This window comes from Phyllopteryx taeniolatus, chromosome 6 (genome assembly GCF_024500385.1).
Source record: "Phyllopteryx taeniolatus isolate TA_2022b chromosome 6, UOR_Ptae_1.2, whole genome shotgun sequence".
Taxonomy (NCBI): Eukaryota; Metazoa; Chordata; class Actinopteri; order Syngnathiformes; family Syngnathidae; genus Phyllopteryx; species Phyllopteryx taeniolatus.
In genome coordinates, this window is record NC_084507.1 from 13946548 (window position 1) to 13960854 (window position 14307).

The window sequence follows — 14307 nt, forward strand, 5'->3', positions numbered from 1 at the left end:
AAGACACCTCAAAGCTCGAAATGAAGACAATAGGGGTACATTTTTGTCATGTCTGCATGAATTAGGCCAACTTCCAGGACCAAAAACGCATCTAAGTCTGGAAGATTTCTACATTAAAGTGTCCAGAGTACCAAAGGAGTGCATACTGTGGTACTTTTCAAGGTACAATATATACTACAGTATTTCCGTACCCTTGGCACTTGTGAGATGCCAAGGATCTTAGTCTTTGTGCCTTCATTAAATAAGGTTGCAATAGGAGTCAACTCATGTCCCTCAAGGTATAATCTGTCAAGTAACTCAGGGCCAGTAATTGGGGATCTAAGGAACAAATCCAGCACACAAAAAATAGTCAAAGAATCAAATGTAAAAGCTACAAAAGCATGCTTCAGGCAAGCTGTTGTATTTTTAGGGTTACAATGGATCTCGTATTTTATATTTTCTTTTCTACCCCTCAAGCAGCTCTTTTTTTCTCCCCACGGGTCACATCGGAGTTATGGTTTCCCACAGAAGGCCATTACAACTGTGAAACAAATTCATGGATAACTAGTTTTTAAATCCTGCGATTGGGTGGCAACCAGTTCAGGGTGTACCCCGCCTCCTGCCCGATGATAGCTGGGATGAGCTCCAGCACCCCCGCGACCCTAGTGAGGAGAAGCGGCTCAGAAAATGGATGGATGGATAGTTTTGAAATCAGACATAATTAGAAAAATGATAGGGTTCAACTTTGATTCAATTTATTTTAAAAGGGGGATTGGTAAGATAAAATGCAATATGTCAAAGTTATTCAAGGTTAAGGCAATTTTCAATTTTGGTATTTTAGCAAGAAACACAAAGACGACACACATTTGCATTCGCGGGCCACATAAAATGATGTGGCGTGCTAGATCTAGCCCCTGGGCCTTGAGTTTCACACCTGTGCCCTAAAACATTTGGAACATACCTTTTTGGCCTGCTAAGGTATACACACTGTTGCCTTGGTGACCACTAATTAGTCCCATGAGGTATCTTAAGGCCTTTGGACTGTACCTCTCTTACTGGCAGTGATGCACACGTCAAGTTATTGGGAGTGTTTTACGTATCACCATTGGAGTAGGTGCTATTATGTTGGCCTCTTGAAGCGAATGAGAGTCCGCACTTGTCAGAGGGATCACTAGGTCAGCTGCCCACAGTGTAAATATTCAAAAGGATGATGAGAACCGAGCACATGGAGCACACCGCATCCACCGCCGTCTATCTGGCCGGGAGCCTATAATAACCCCACCCCTCCCCATCCACTCGCGTCCCCCCTCCCCCCCCGCCCCCCCGCCCCCCTTCGCATACATCTCCCACCCCCGGACATATGCCCGTGTTATCAGCCTCTGCTCGCCGCCTCGCCTCTTCGCCCCTCACTGTGACCATTTGAGCAGACAAGAGGAAGGGCCTGCGAAAGATCGCTCACCTTCCCGAGCAGAGATCTCGAGGCCTCGCTTGTCGCATTTGCATATGAATGGAGTCGCATTTCCATGGCGATGCGTGAGAACGTAGACGGTGAAGGCCGGTCTGTGGGCGCTTTGTCGGGCTGTTGGGATTCCTGTCAAACACTTGACATGATATCTGGGTTTGTAGGAGATCCTTCGCTACAAAGCGGGATTTAGTGATGGCCGCCTCCTCTCCTCTCTAATCTCATTATTGAACATGTATTCATATGCCTATTGCTAAATTTATCCCCTGGAGCTGTCACGTCCTATTACTACATGTCACGCAAACAATATAATCATACCGTGTGTCCGTTCATTTCTTTTCTCTCCCTCCTTCGGAGGGGGATTTGCCTTTTTGAGGAAACTTGTTGTGAGTTGCATAACCGCTAAACTCAGTCACCGCTGGAGAGTCGAGACAACAAGCGCCTGATTGACACTTTAATCCTGCTCCATTAAAGTGAACTCCGCTAAGGCACGTCTCCAGATAGACTTTAGTCCTACTATGCTCCACCTCCTGACTGAGCAGGTAACTCCTTGAACCGTGCAGGCCACTTGAGTTTAAGTAACTTGCTATTTATGCAACTGCAAATGAAGGGGTTTGAAGCTGGTAGTGGTGGACTATTTCAGGCCACAGTCCAGACAAGGGGCCTACTACAGGTAATGACGGGGGGGATTAGCTAAGACGTTTAAAGCGGACTGCCCTAATGCGCGAACGGCCGCGAGAGCTGACCCGGCACGTGGTCGCTTGTGGGTGCTACGGGGACCAAACAAACAGGAAGTGGAAATGGTTTCCCTCTGATGCGCTTCTAGTCCTGTTTGCAATGCAAACAGTTATGTTGGCCCTTGCAACCATATTTTGTAAATGTTAGTAGTGTGTGTGAATGCTTAATGAAGGCCTACTTTGTTTGAAACCCTTTGGAATTGTTACATAAATCTTTTTGAAAGCGAATCCAGACGCTTTCAACAATACAATCACATTTAAACGATGGTTTTAGCATCGTCAGGTTAATTTGACAAAGTTTGTGTGCCATTCTATTCTCCAAGTCAAGCCTTTAGTCAAACTAGGTAATTCCATTTTGCAGCGAAGAACACCAACCACTAGTGAAACATTTGCTTCAAAATCAACAGATTCTCTTTTTGATGTGGCGGAGAATTTGAAGGGGGTTTTCAAGGCAGCACATAATTGTTGGTAAGCTGCTGATGAAATAAAATGAAATGAAGTGCTATAGCTTGGCTGTTTGTGTGGCAGTCCGGTGCAGGGTGGGCAGTTATATGTTCAACTAAAACCAAAGCAACCTCTCGGGGACCGCGTATCAAACCTGGACCACACATGGTGGTTCCGGGAAAAATAATCTGAAAAGGATGTGGTAAATGATTCCCACTGTGAGTCACGTTGGAACAGAGGTGATGGAGCCAGGATCAGAGTGCTAGACGAGGGCTACACCTAGACACTGCCATTAAGCTCCTATAAATACCTGATGGCTTCTGACTTCTTGGAAGGCTGCAGCATCCTCAGTTCATGACTTCCCAATTACCGTCTTACAGGAGGGAGTTTAGGAAGCGCTGTGCACTTTTGAACCCTTCCTATGCGTCCCAGCTGTACTCGTCGCCACCGCAGGGGAGATTAATTGGCCCTTTATTGTCCGACGTCCGAATGTTGAGCAGTAATCCGATCTGCTCTCATGGTTTCTGTGGTGCATTAATTTGAAGAAAATGTTGGGATACCAACCATTGAAGTAGTGTATGTACTAGAGCATTCTCTCTTATGGTCTTATTAGCCATATTGTACGAATGAGCCAGTACAGACAGGCGTGGGCAACGTTGTGAATCACCCGGACCTGTGGTTCTCAAAATTCTCATCTGTAAGGGGTCCTTGGTCCCAAAATGTTTGCAAAGCCCTTACCAGCAACCAAAGCACAGCACCATAGATCAACGGACTTTCCTGGGTTTGTTTCCCTGGTCAGCCATTTGTGGCCAGGTGGAGTTCATGGGGCTCAATCATATCTGCCCCACAAGCTCATTCCAGCCACACCCACTAGCCTGTTTGAATGTGAGACTAGAGCCTGATGGTCCAATGCCCAAGTTTCTGTACACTTATTAATTATGCAACGAAATGACTCATCTGTATTCAATATGTTGTAAGCCCCAGCTATTCGCAGAGGATGGGGACTGAGAGCTGCTTGCAAATAGTGAAAAAAAAGTAATTGGTGCCCCTCCAAAATGTTTAATTGCCTATATTAATAATTTAAACCATAAATATACCTCAAACCACCATCCCCAAACCCTTTAATCCATCCATTTTCTACACCGCTTAACCTCACAAGGGTTCCGGGTATGCTGGAGCCTATCCCAGCTAACTGCAGGCGAGAGGCGCGGTACACCGTGAACTGGTCGCCAGCCAATCGCAGGGCACATATGAACAAACAACCAGTCACACTCACATTCACACCTATGGGCAATTTAGAGTCTTCAATCAACCTACCATGCATGTTTTTGGGATATGGAAGGAAACAGGAATATCTGGAGAAAACCCACACAGCCATGGTGAGAACATGCAAACTCCACACAGGCGAGGCCGGATTTGGACCCCGGTCCTCAGAACTGTGAGGCAGATGTGCTCACCAGTCGTACACCGTCCCGCCAAAACGCTTTAATATAATTTTAAATTCATTTTTACATTACCCTTAAAAATAAATGGCTATCAGATGAATTGGTTTTGAAAAAATGCACCGGAAGTGCACATGCCTTTGGCCTTTGCAAGCTGTAAAAATAGTAAATGTCAAGCAATTCGTGAGACCTCTGTAGTTTGCTAGCCTGATCTTTTTAATAGCCACTAAGCGGAGCAAAAACACTCACATGCAGCGAAGACTCCCTGGAACTTCCGGTAACAACCCTGGCTAAACTTAACTCCTCCCTGACATAGAAAGATCTTAGAACTGTTGAGCTCTATCACTTCAACATACTTCCTTGACACCAATCACTGCATTCATATTAGCCAGAGCTAATCTTGTGGTGTCTTAGGGTGTTACAGAAAGCACAAATATGTGAAGAGGTGAGTATTTCAGGGAATAGCTCTAGGATAGGTTCCAGAGAAGAAAATGTGAATTTGTGAATATGCACGCATAGGTGGAGGTTCACTGTAAATACGTATTGCAGAGTCACCGCTGTGCTTTGTGTTTCAATGCAGTCAGAGGCATCTACAGGTGCATCTGGAATGTGTACCGCGTCAATGCGTGGGAGAGGCACTTGTCAGTTGCAGCGAAGCATCACGTTCTGTGTTGTGTTTGTTGCCTCTTTTGTGGGGGCAGTTGCAGAGGGAGGGGCTGTCTCCTTCCATAGGCGTGTATGCTGCGGGAGTGCGATTGGCCTGACAGCGTGTCACTGCAGAGAACGTTGAGGCATCGTTTTGCTCCTGACTTGTTTAATGGTGGGACTGGGAGGGAACTGGATGGATGTATTAGAGTGGGTGGGAGATGGCCTGAAGGTACACATATAAGTCCATTAAGACATCATATCATGTCACCAGAGTCAGAGTGGGCATTAATGTATATGTTAGCTACTATATGGGATGCGTAATGATGTAGAAACGTGTAAAGACGTACTCGGACGGCGGTTCAGCTTGACGCAATTTCGCCAAATCTGTGTCACTCCCAGCCCTTCTGTTATGCTAGTGCAGGGCTTTTCCCAACACTTGAGAGTCGACTAGGGGATTGTGCAGCAGGTTGGTAACTGTGACAGACAGCCGCTCAGACAAAAAAAGCTACGCATGTTATTTTTGTAGAGCAGTGAAAAGTGGCCGTAAACATGCACATTGGCCTTGTTTGGAATAACCTGAAAAATTGAGATCAGCGTGTTCGAATGTGACACGCGGGTCGTTTGTATTTCAACCCAAAATTTGATGCCACTGCTCTGCATGATTTCTTGTGAGACTTCAACACACAGTATCTTGTGGGACTTTAGCTCAGTGAGCAGCTCAAGGATTAAGAGTGTTTCCCAACCTTTACTGAACCAATGAACATATTGAAATGTCACAAAATATATATACTGGAATAATGATAGTGTTTTGGCCTGTCACTGTCTGTCGCTGGCATTGATAGATGAGTAATATTTTTTCCTACCAATTAAGTGAAATTGGGTAATTTCCCACAGCACACTTGATGATCTCTTACACAGCGGTTTGGAATCCCTGCATTTACAATACCACTCACGGTACCAATGAACCAAAAATGAAACTTGAATGAGATGTAGTTGTAGCATGGTGACGGATGTGGTATATGCGTCTCTGTCCTGGCTGCTGAGAACAGTATGCCAACGGCATCAATAATAATCAAAAAGCTTTTTCATATTGGAAAATACATGATAACCATAAAACAGCAAAACACAACCTATTTTCACATACAGTAGCAGTAGCGCAGACTCAGGAGTGGTAGAAGTGCCTCTGTCCTGGCTGCTCAGTAAAATATGGCCAACAATAATAACAAGAACAGAATGTAGACTATAAAGTGAGCTTCACATTCATTACCCATTGTGTGTCATTGAAGTTATTGGCGAGGACACATGATAGCTTTTACTTTTGTCTTATGAGTTAACAATTCAGAGGTTGGTTTAGCATCCCGTAACGGATTGCAATTCAACCCCTGAGGTTCCACTTTATATCATAATCATATCTGTTATGCTAGAGAGTGTGTTCATGATATGGCGAGACTTTCAGAGTGTGCATATATTGTATGTGTCTGCTATGGGACTCTTTATGTGGAGGCTTATGTCACTTGACGATTGGCTGGGAAGCCTGGAGAGACTGGAAACTATCCGAGACATCAGCTGATTCATATTTTATCCTCCGTCTTGGCTCAGAGGAGCTGAGTAATTTGAGAGTGCGACACACACACACACACTTGCAGAATGAGAGCATATGATGCATGTTGGACAGATTTATGTTGAGGGATTATGAGCACCTTACGTCTCCCTTCGGCTCAAGCAGTGCGAGCCAGGTTGAATTCAGGCAGTATATTCGCTTTGAGTCGTGGGTCGGATGCCAAGATGCACGATGCCACCCCCTCCCCCACCTTCCCCCTCTCCAAGCCTTCAGGCAGTTCATTTCTCACTGAAAATGATTAATGTACATGCAAATTATCAAAGCATGGGCACGCATTCAAATACGGTAGACAGCAATCAGGGGGCGGCAGAATGAAAAACAATGCGAATTTGCCCACTTTGCAATTTCCTTCCATCCATTTTCTTTTATTTCTCCTCTTTCATCAGTGCCGCCATCCATCCATCTATCCATTCTTCCCGCCCTCTGTCAGACATTCTATGCATTCTTTGTGTCTCGGTGGGTTTTGGCACAAAGGGTACGGAGTCGTTCTCGAGAAGTGGCGTGGCCTCAGGATTGCGAGCTCGCACACCGCCTTAAGCACTACGCCTACTCTAATCTAAGAGGAAATCTCATATCTCACATTATCTCCGAGATAATAGGATAACAATGCTGGATTTCCCCTCCGCTCCTCTCCCTTGAGCTGCTGGGGCTTTTGGAGCAGAACACAAGGGGATGAGAGCGTCAAGTTCACAATTCGACAGGCTTGAACTAATTTAGATGTAGTTTTCAGCTGAGTAGAGCTTCATCGGTTAAAGCATTTCCTACCAAGCCGGTTAGCTACGCCTGCTTTAAAAATAAATTAATCAGGTGCCACTGTGAGTACATTTCTCAGTATATTTCATACATTTGTCATATTGTCATGTCATTGAGGCATTTGTATTTATTTTTTATTCCAGTTGCTGTCAGTAGGGCAAGGATTCCCAAACTGGGGGCTGCGCCAGATTCAAAGTCTAATGGTGGCTTGGTAAAATAATTACACATTTGGGAAGTACATCGACAGACTAGGCAACTTAATGCAAAGAGTAGGCCTGATATGTGTAATGCTAATGTCTGGCAGTTTAGTGTCACCCACCTGTGTAGTATACATAGTTCAAATTTGTTAGCAATCGGACCAAATCTGGAGGACGAGTTCATCTTCGAACCCTGGAAATGGCCAAAATGACCTCTCCTGTATCTTTGTGGGCCTGGCTTCTTGAGAACTTGTTGTCAGTCTACTCATGGTAGATATGTTTACCAAATTTCATGTTGCTAAGTGAAACTTGCCCCTTAACACATGGAGCAGAGTTGGGTAGAGTTTCCTGTTTTGAAAGCAAGTCATCAAACTTTCAGCGCCATGCCTCGCCCACATACAAGGACAAAAATGGCAACGTTTGGCAGTTTTGGTGTTATCCATCTGTCTAGTATACATGGTTCAAATGTGCAAGCAAGCACAACAAATCTCTCGTTTGAGTTCATCTTTGACCCCTTGAAATGGCCCAAATAACCCTATAATGGCCACCGTAAATCAAAATGGCAGACTTCCCATGTCTTTTTGGGCATGGTTTCTCGAGACTCTTTTGTGTATACTCGTGATAGACTTGCCTAAAGAAATTCACTTTCCTAAGAAAAACTGGCTTCAGGGGCTGAGTTTTCCCCCAAAAATAAAAATAAATAAATCCAGGGAAGGCTGTAAAGCAAATTTTTAGGGGTCACGCTAACAAACACAAGCCAATGGAAATTTTTACTAGGATGAACATGCTTAATTTGTTGAGTTTTTAATTAAGGCTAAGCCGTTAAAATGGTGATAATGATGCCTTCAATGGCAGACCTTATTTCGATTTTTTTTCTAAGGCTTTGTGTGAGGTTGAATTGGTGCGCCAACTCTTTCGGGATATGTCAGAGGGTGCGTGGCTTGAAATGGTTTGGGAAAAGCTACAGCAGTAGGGTGACAATTTCCACTATTTGCGCACATTTGCATGAAACACAAACTGGAACCACCCATGGAGGAACACTGTGTTCTTGGGAGGGGTGAATACAGTCTCTGTGGTGCCCGCTTTGCTGTCTGGCTTGTTTTGAAAGATTTTTTTTTGTTTGTCTTTTTTTGGGTGGAGTGGGTGCAAAAGCCCTTGGCAGCTGCAGGGACAGGCGCAGTGGTGTGTTGTTGTGTGTAAAGTTTGATGTCACGGACGTTTGATGGTAGGGTCGACGGCCCCGAGTGTTACGCCACTGCTTGGATATTTCCAGGAAACGCGTTATGAAATTGGGGCGCAGGGGAGGAGAGCGGAGAGAGGGACAGTTGAGGGGTTTGTGAGTCACACCAGTGCTGCTGGATGCACTTGGGGGGCTTCCATTCACCACACACACACACACAGACACACACACACACACACACACACACAAACCACATCGCAATAAAATGGGAATAAACATCCCAATGTCCCTGTTCCGATATCCTCCAGCTACTCCTCTGGTACCAGCAAAAATAGGACACTGTTTGTCTGAGTGGCTTGCAGTGCCCCTCCAGCCCCTGCCACACATTCCAAACAATTGGGAAAGGACTATTTTGGGAAGCAGTGGGATAAAACAACAAATATTCAAAATGTCAGTGCAGGTGCAGTTAACAGCTAAGTGTTGTGAGTAATGATTTTAGTTAAAAAAAAAAAAAAAAAATGTAACTCACAGGAATTTAATAGGAAATCATGCAAAAAAAAAAGGGAACTTCCCTGAACAAACATGGTGGACTTGGCGGTACTGAAAATGGGTCAGGGACGGCAATCTTAGATATTAAACGCGTATAATATTTACGACCAAAACTCTTACGTGTGTGGGCAAAGGCGACTGCTCTCGAGTCATGAATCCGTGAACTGTGACGTTTAACGGAATGTAGCCAATCAAAGCAGCGCCCTAAACTGACGAACAAGTATAAAAAATAATAATAATAATTACCCCATATCGCCAGTATTATTATTTTCATTTTTATTTTTTGTATAAAAGTGGATTCTCCAGACAGCAAGAAGTATTTTCCAAAGCAAGTACGTTTTTGACGACATGGCCATTCCACAAAGGTCTTTGGCGACCTTTGGAAACACTCTGCAAACATATCCAGCGCATATCCAGAAATATTTCCTCAGCTTCGGTTTTGTTAGGTCACATAGATCATGCAAGATTTCTGCCTCAGAGGACTTGTTTGTTGATCCGCGGTGGAACAGAATCTTTATGTGTGTTGTTATGTGTTGAGATTATCGGAACACACCGCACACAATACAACCGAAACTGTTAAATGCCTCATTTTGAATCTTTATGTTTGCAGTCTGTCACAGATAGAAACATCTTTTAAGATTTTAAAAAATCCTTATGTTTACCAACCTTAAGCCACATTTTATTTCATAACATCAAGTAGCATCCATCCATCTTCTTTACCGCTTATCCTCACTAGGGTTGCGGGTGTACCGGAACCTTTCCCAGCTATCTTCGGGTGGGAGGCGGAGTACACCCTAAACTGGTCGCAAGCCAATTGCAGCATCAAGTAGCAATTAGCACCAATTAATTGCAATTAATTAACATAACTAAAACATTACTTTTTATTTAAAATCCGAAAAAAAAATTCTCTTTTCATTGATTTGACACAAGTAAATGTCAGTGCAGGTGCAGTTTACGGGACGTATTGTTGTGAGAAATGCCTTTTGTCAAAAAAGAAGTGACAAGATGTCATGAGAATTTAGTACAAAATCATACCAAAAAAAATAAATTAAATGAAGCAGGAAGTTACATTTGAACTTTACCTTGGGAAAGAAAATGGTGGACAAGGTGGCACTGAAACCTTTATAGTCACCTAAAAAATGCAGTCTTTTCATTATTTCAAAGTGATTAGGGCACATTTTATGTCACAACATCAAGATTTTATTCCAAATGTAATATAAGGTAATTTCCTTATATTACATCTGGAATAAAATCTTAGTAAAATAAAGCAAACTTAAATTTGTCAATTTTATACAAACAAAAACAAACAAAAGTAACAAGATCTCATGAGAATTTAATCGGAACATTATATTTAAACTTGGCTGCTTCCTTTCACAAACATGAGATGTGATTCAATAGTTTCAAGTGTTATTAATAAACATAAAATAATGCCAAGATAAATTTGTCAATTATACAATAACTACCTTGCATTACTTTTTCGTATAAAATCCCACTAAATAATATTTGCATACTGCAGGTGCAGTTTACAGGAAGTTTTGTGAGAAATGCATTCAGTCAAAATACAAATGTAACGAGAACTCATTTGGCTTACATGGGAAATCTTTTCCCCCAAAAAATGAAGCGCAGTATTACATTTGAACAAACAAAAGCTGTTTTTCCATATTTTCACGTTTTTTTAATTTTCAAAACATCAAATACACCATTTGTTGATTTTACACTAATTAACTTTTGTATAAAAACACGATAAATTCTGGTTTTTATAATCTTGACACCACAGTACTGTATTATTGTTCGTTCCAACGCATCGCAAAGGTAATTTACACAGTTGTGCATATTGCAGCACAGATAATCAATGGGAACAAGTAGAGTAGAGCCTTTTTTCATTCATGACTTGAAATACCTGCCAAATAAATGACATTAAAAAAAAAATAAAAGTAATAAAGGACAAGTATTCTAATAACCTCCACTACGTGTTAGAAAAGGAAACACCTTCTGAGTAGCTCTTTTAATGCATTGATTGGATAGAATTTAATATCAAGCACACTTTAAACATGAAGTATTTATCAAATTTAAAAAAGACAAGTAAGTGGACAACAGACAAAGTCAAGTGCTTCCCCATATACGCAGAAAAAGGCAAAGTCCCTTATTGTTTGCATGCGGTCTTAAATTCAAATGTGTCAACCCCCACTAAAGTGAACATTTCAGTCAACGTGTGCGGCGGCCGTGTTGCTCGTCTGTGCCAGTGTGCCTGCATTGTTGTGCTCTTGCGGAGTTTAATGCATGCAGTTCTGTGCTGTCTTTCCGTGTGAGTGTATGTGGGTGTGTTTCTTGGGCGGGTGTGGTGTGGTGGGGCTCGGGGGTGGGTTTGATGGGCTCAGTGGGAGCCCGGGTCCCGGGGGAGCAGCTCTCGTTAATAATTCAGACGAGGCTCATTATCAAGGCAGCGCAGATTTCTCCCTGATTCCACCTTAATTGCGGGTAGGCTGCTGCACTCAGGCAAGCAGGCGGGCGGGCGGTAGTCACGCTGGCTCTTCCTCCTCCACCACCACAGGGCCTGTTCTGCCCCGCTCGGTTCTGCCTCGTCTCTGGGAACGCAACGCAACCGTGGCGCCGTGGCCCCCAGGCGGGCGTACTCCTTATTAGCGTACGCCGTAATAGCCGTAATGTAGTACGAACACACTATTTTTTATTTGTACTTAAAGATGCCTTATATATTTTTCATGAGCGCCTTTGTGTTTGGACAAGAGCAGTTGAATGACTTCTTTTGTTGGCCAGCGAGACTTTGCATGGTTCTTTTTCCTTGCTTCATGTCGTAAACAACGCAAGGCTAGCACTGAGTAGGGCGCGGACCTCCTCCAAGCCCAAACTTTTAAAAAAAGTAAAGAAATTGTGGAGCGTGGTCCATATGTTTGTTAGTTTGCAGGCACGTAATCAGTTAACTATTAACTAATCAATCAACAAACATCACTCAAAACAATTGGAGTTTTTACTTTTCAATCTAAATCGTTTTCTTTGATCAGGTATGCTTCCTCCAAGGTTGAACTGTAAAAAATGTACAATTGGTCTTACCATTTTTTACGTTAACATAACGAACCGAGCAACGAATGTCGATCGAAACGTAACCTCTCGTCTTGTGCAATTTGGAAAAAAAGAAAATATGTTTTGTTCTTGACCTGTGTTCAACCCCTTTAAAAGGTTTTATGGAACATCAGGTTTACTTTTCTGCCCATTGGTAGCCTACCGGATTGTAACATTGAAGGCATAATGACTCAGCAATGTTGAAAATAAAAACTACAAAACTGAGTTGTCGGATCCTTACCCGGATTTCTACACAAAGTTCCAAGGAAAACGGTTACCTCCACCAATTTGCACTTGGCGAAGGTAATAAATGGGACCGCTCACTACAGTTGAAGATGAATCATTTGAAATAATATTTTATCTTCAGCGTGATATGGATTGCTAAATTTATGGTGTGGTGCAATTGACGCATCATTTGTTTATCCAACCAGTCCATTTGAAACATAAGTCATGTGATGCCTGATGATGCACACTACATAAGGCCCTAATGTGTTTTCCTTTGCTTACATGCTTCGTGAAATATTATAATGGCGAGTTTATCCTTGAAATAGCCCGTTGCGCATTATCATACTGATGACACTATACAATGTGTGCGGCCATGATTGATGTTGGCCTCCAATAATACTCCACTTGAAGCCTATCTATAGGATTATGAAATGTGTCGTCTTCATAATTTAGTCTGACTGATGCCCCCCCCGGCCCCCTGTGGAGAGAGCGCCATAATGGGCCTGATCTTGTCATACGTGTGTATGAATATTTCAATGTAACAAGATGGCAGGAGCGTTAGATAAACAACACAGATGCGTCCTCGCCGCAAGATGAAGTGCACCCCGAGCCGGATTGCACTCCCGGACGCAAAACGGCCCTGCCACAAATCACGGTGCCCATTTCCTGATTCACTTTCCCACCCCCCACCATCCCTCCACGTCTCCCCTCCTGTATGCGTGGGATGGATGGTTGCCTGCACGTGTGTTTACGCGGCACGTTGTCGCACCGTCCCCGAGGAAGGCGATGATGCATGCCGAGCTAAATGGCGGCCGTCTCTGGACCTTTCTCCAGTACGCTTCCTCCTCAGCCTGTCTATCAAGCCCCTGTCAGGAGCAGAAAGGGGTTGCGGTCGGGGATATTGGAGAGCGCACGCCCCGGCCTGTCCGTCAGTTTACCTGATGTTGGATGTGATGGAAGGGGGGGGGCTGCATCACAAAGGGAAATGTGGTTAGCTGTGACTGATTGCAGCAGGTTGATAGAAAAAGGAGTGGCAAGAGTTATGTGCAGAAGAGATGCTTGTTATGCTAATGGATGGCGGCTGAGCAAGGCGGCTGATGGATGGAGCGGAGGTCACCTCGGGGTAGCGGCTGCCTAGCACCCCGCTGAGAGCGCTAACGCAAGCTTTACCTGAGCCGAAAAGAGGGAGCTGACCTTGGAAAGAAGTCATTGTGCGTGTAGACTTTAAGTACGTCAGCACACTTCAATTCAACATGGTATACGTTTTTCCATTTCCAAAAACTGTGAAGACTGCACGACGCTTTACGACGGCCAAAAAAAGTCGAGCATTTTAGAATTGGTTCTATAACTCCCGTATAGTGTGACAACCCTGCGAAGTAGCACCTTGACGTGAACCAATAGGCTTGTCTTGCAACGGCGCCTCGCCGCCCTTGTTCGCTGTTGTCAACATTTATTTGTGCGCGCAAACCAATGTTTACCGAAACTCTAGAGCATGAATTGACAGAACACCGGCTTAATGTTTACTTATAAACGTGAGTGGTAGCACTAGCTATCTACTGTATCTATCTAGCTTCGAAACGTGATGTTGCCTGCTTGCTAGCGGTATTAAAAGTATGTGAACATTACCTCCAGCTCCTCTTGAAGAATGGACAGCCCAAACCGTCCCCTCCGGAGCACTCAGGGACGACCCCACACACGTTTTCTTCTTTTTTGTTCTTTTTTTCAACACAAAACATTGCTACAATTCAAACTAGCACCTCTTCCTCCATGATTGTTGTCGATGTTGCCGCGATGGTGACGGTTATATCCGGTAGCTTTGACACGTATCCTGGTCCCGCCTCCTCCGACAGCTTGATTTGACAAGATTAGCCCAATGATTGTACAACACGTGATATCGTAATTTATGTCGTGTAGTGTTTGCCAGTGTTCCGACCGAGACACGGGAGGATTTTATGGCAGTAATCTGTCATAGTGCCATCGTGAGCGACCAAA

At 43.8% G+C, this 14307-nt stretch overlaps 1 protein-coding gene across 1 annotated transcript in view; it reads left to right on the plus strand.

Annotated features, from left to right (window-relative positions):
• LOC133479750 (forkhead box protein O3-like) overlaps positions 1–14307 on the plus strand; it is a 60009-nt gene that overhangs the window by 1665 nt on the left and 44037 nt on the right. The gene's annotated exons all lie outside the window — the stretch shown is intronic.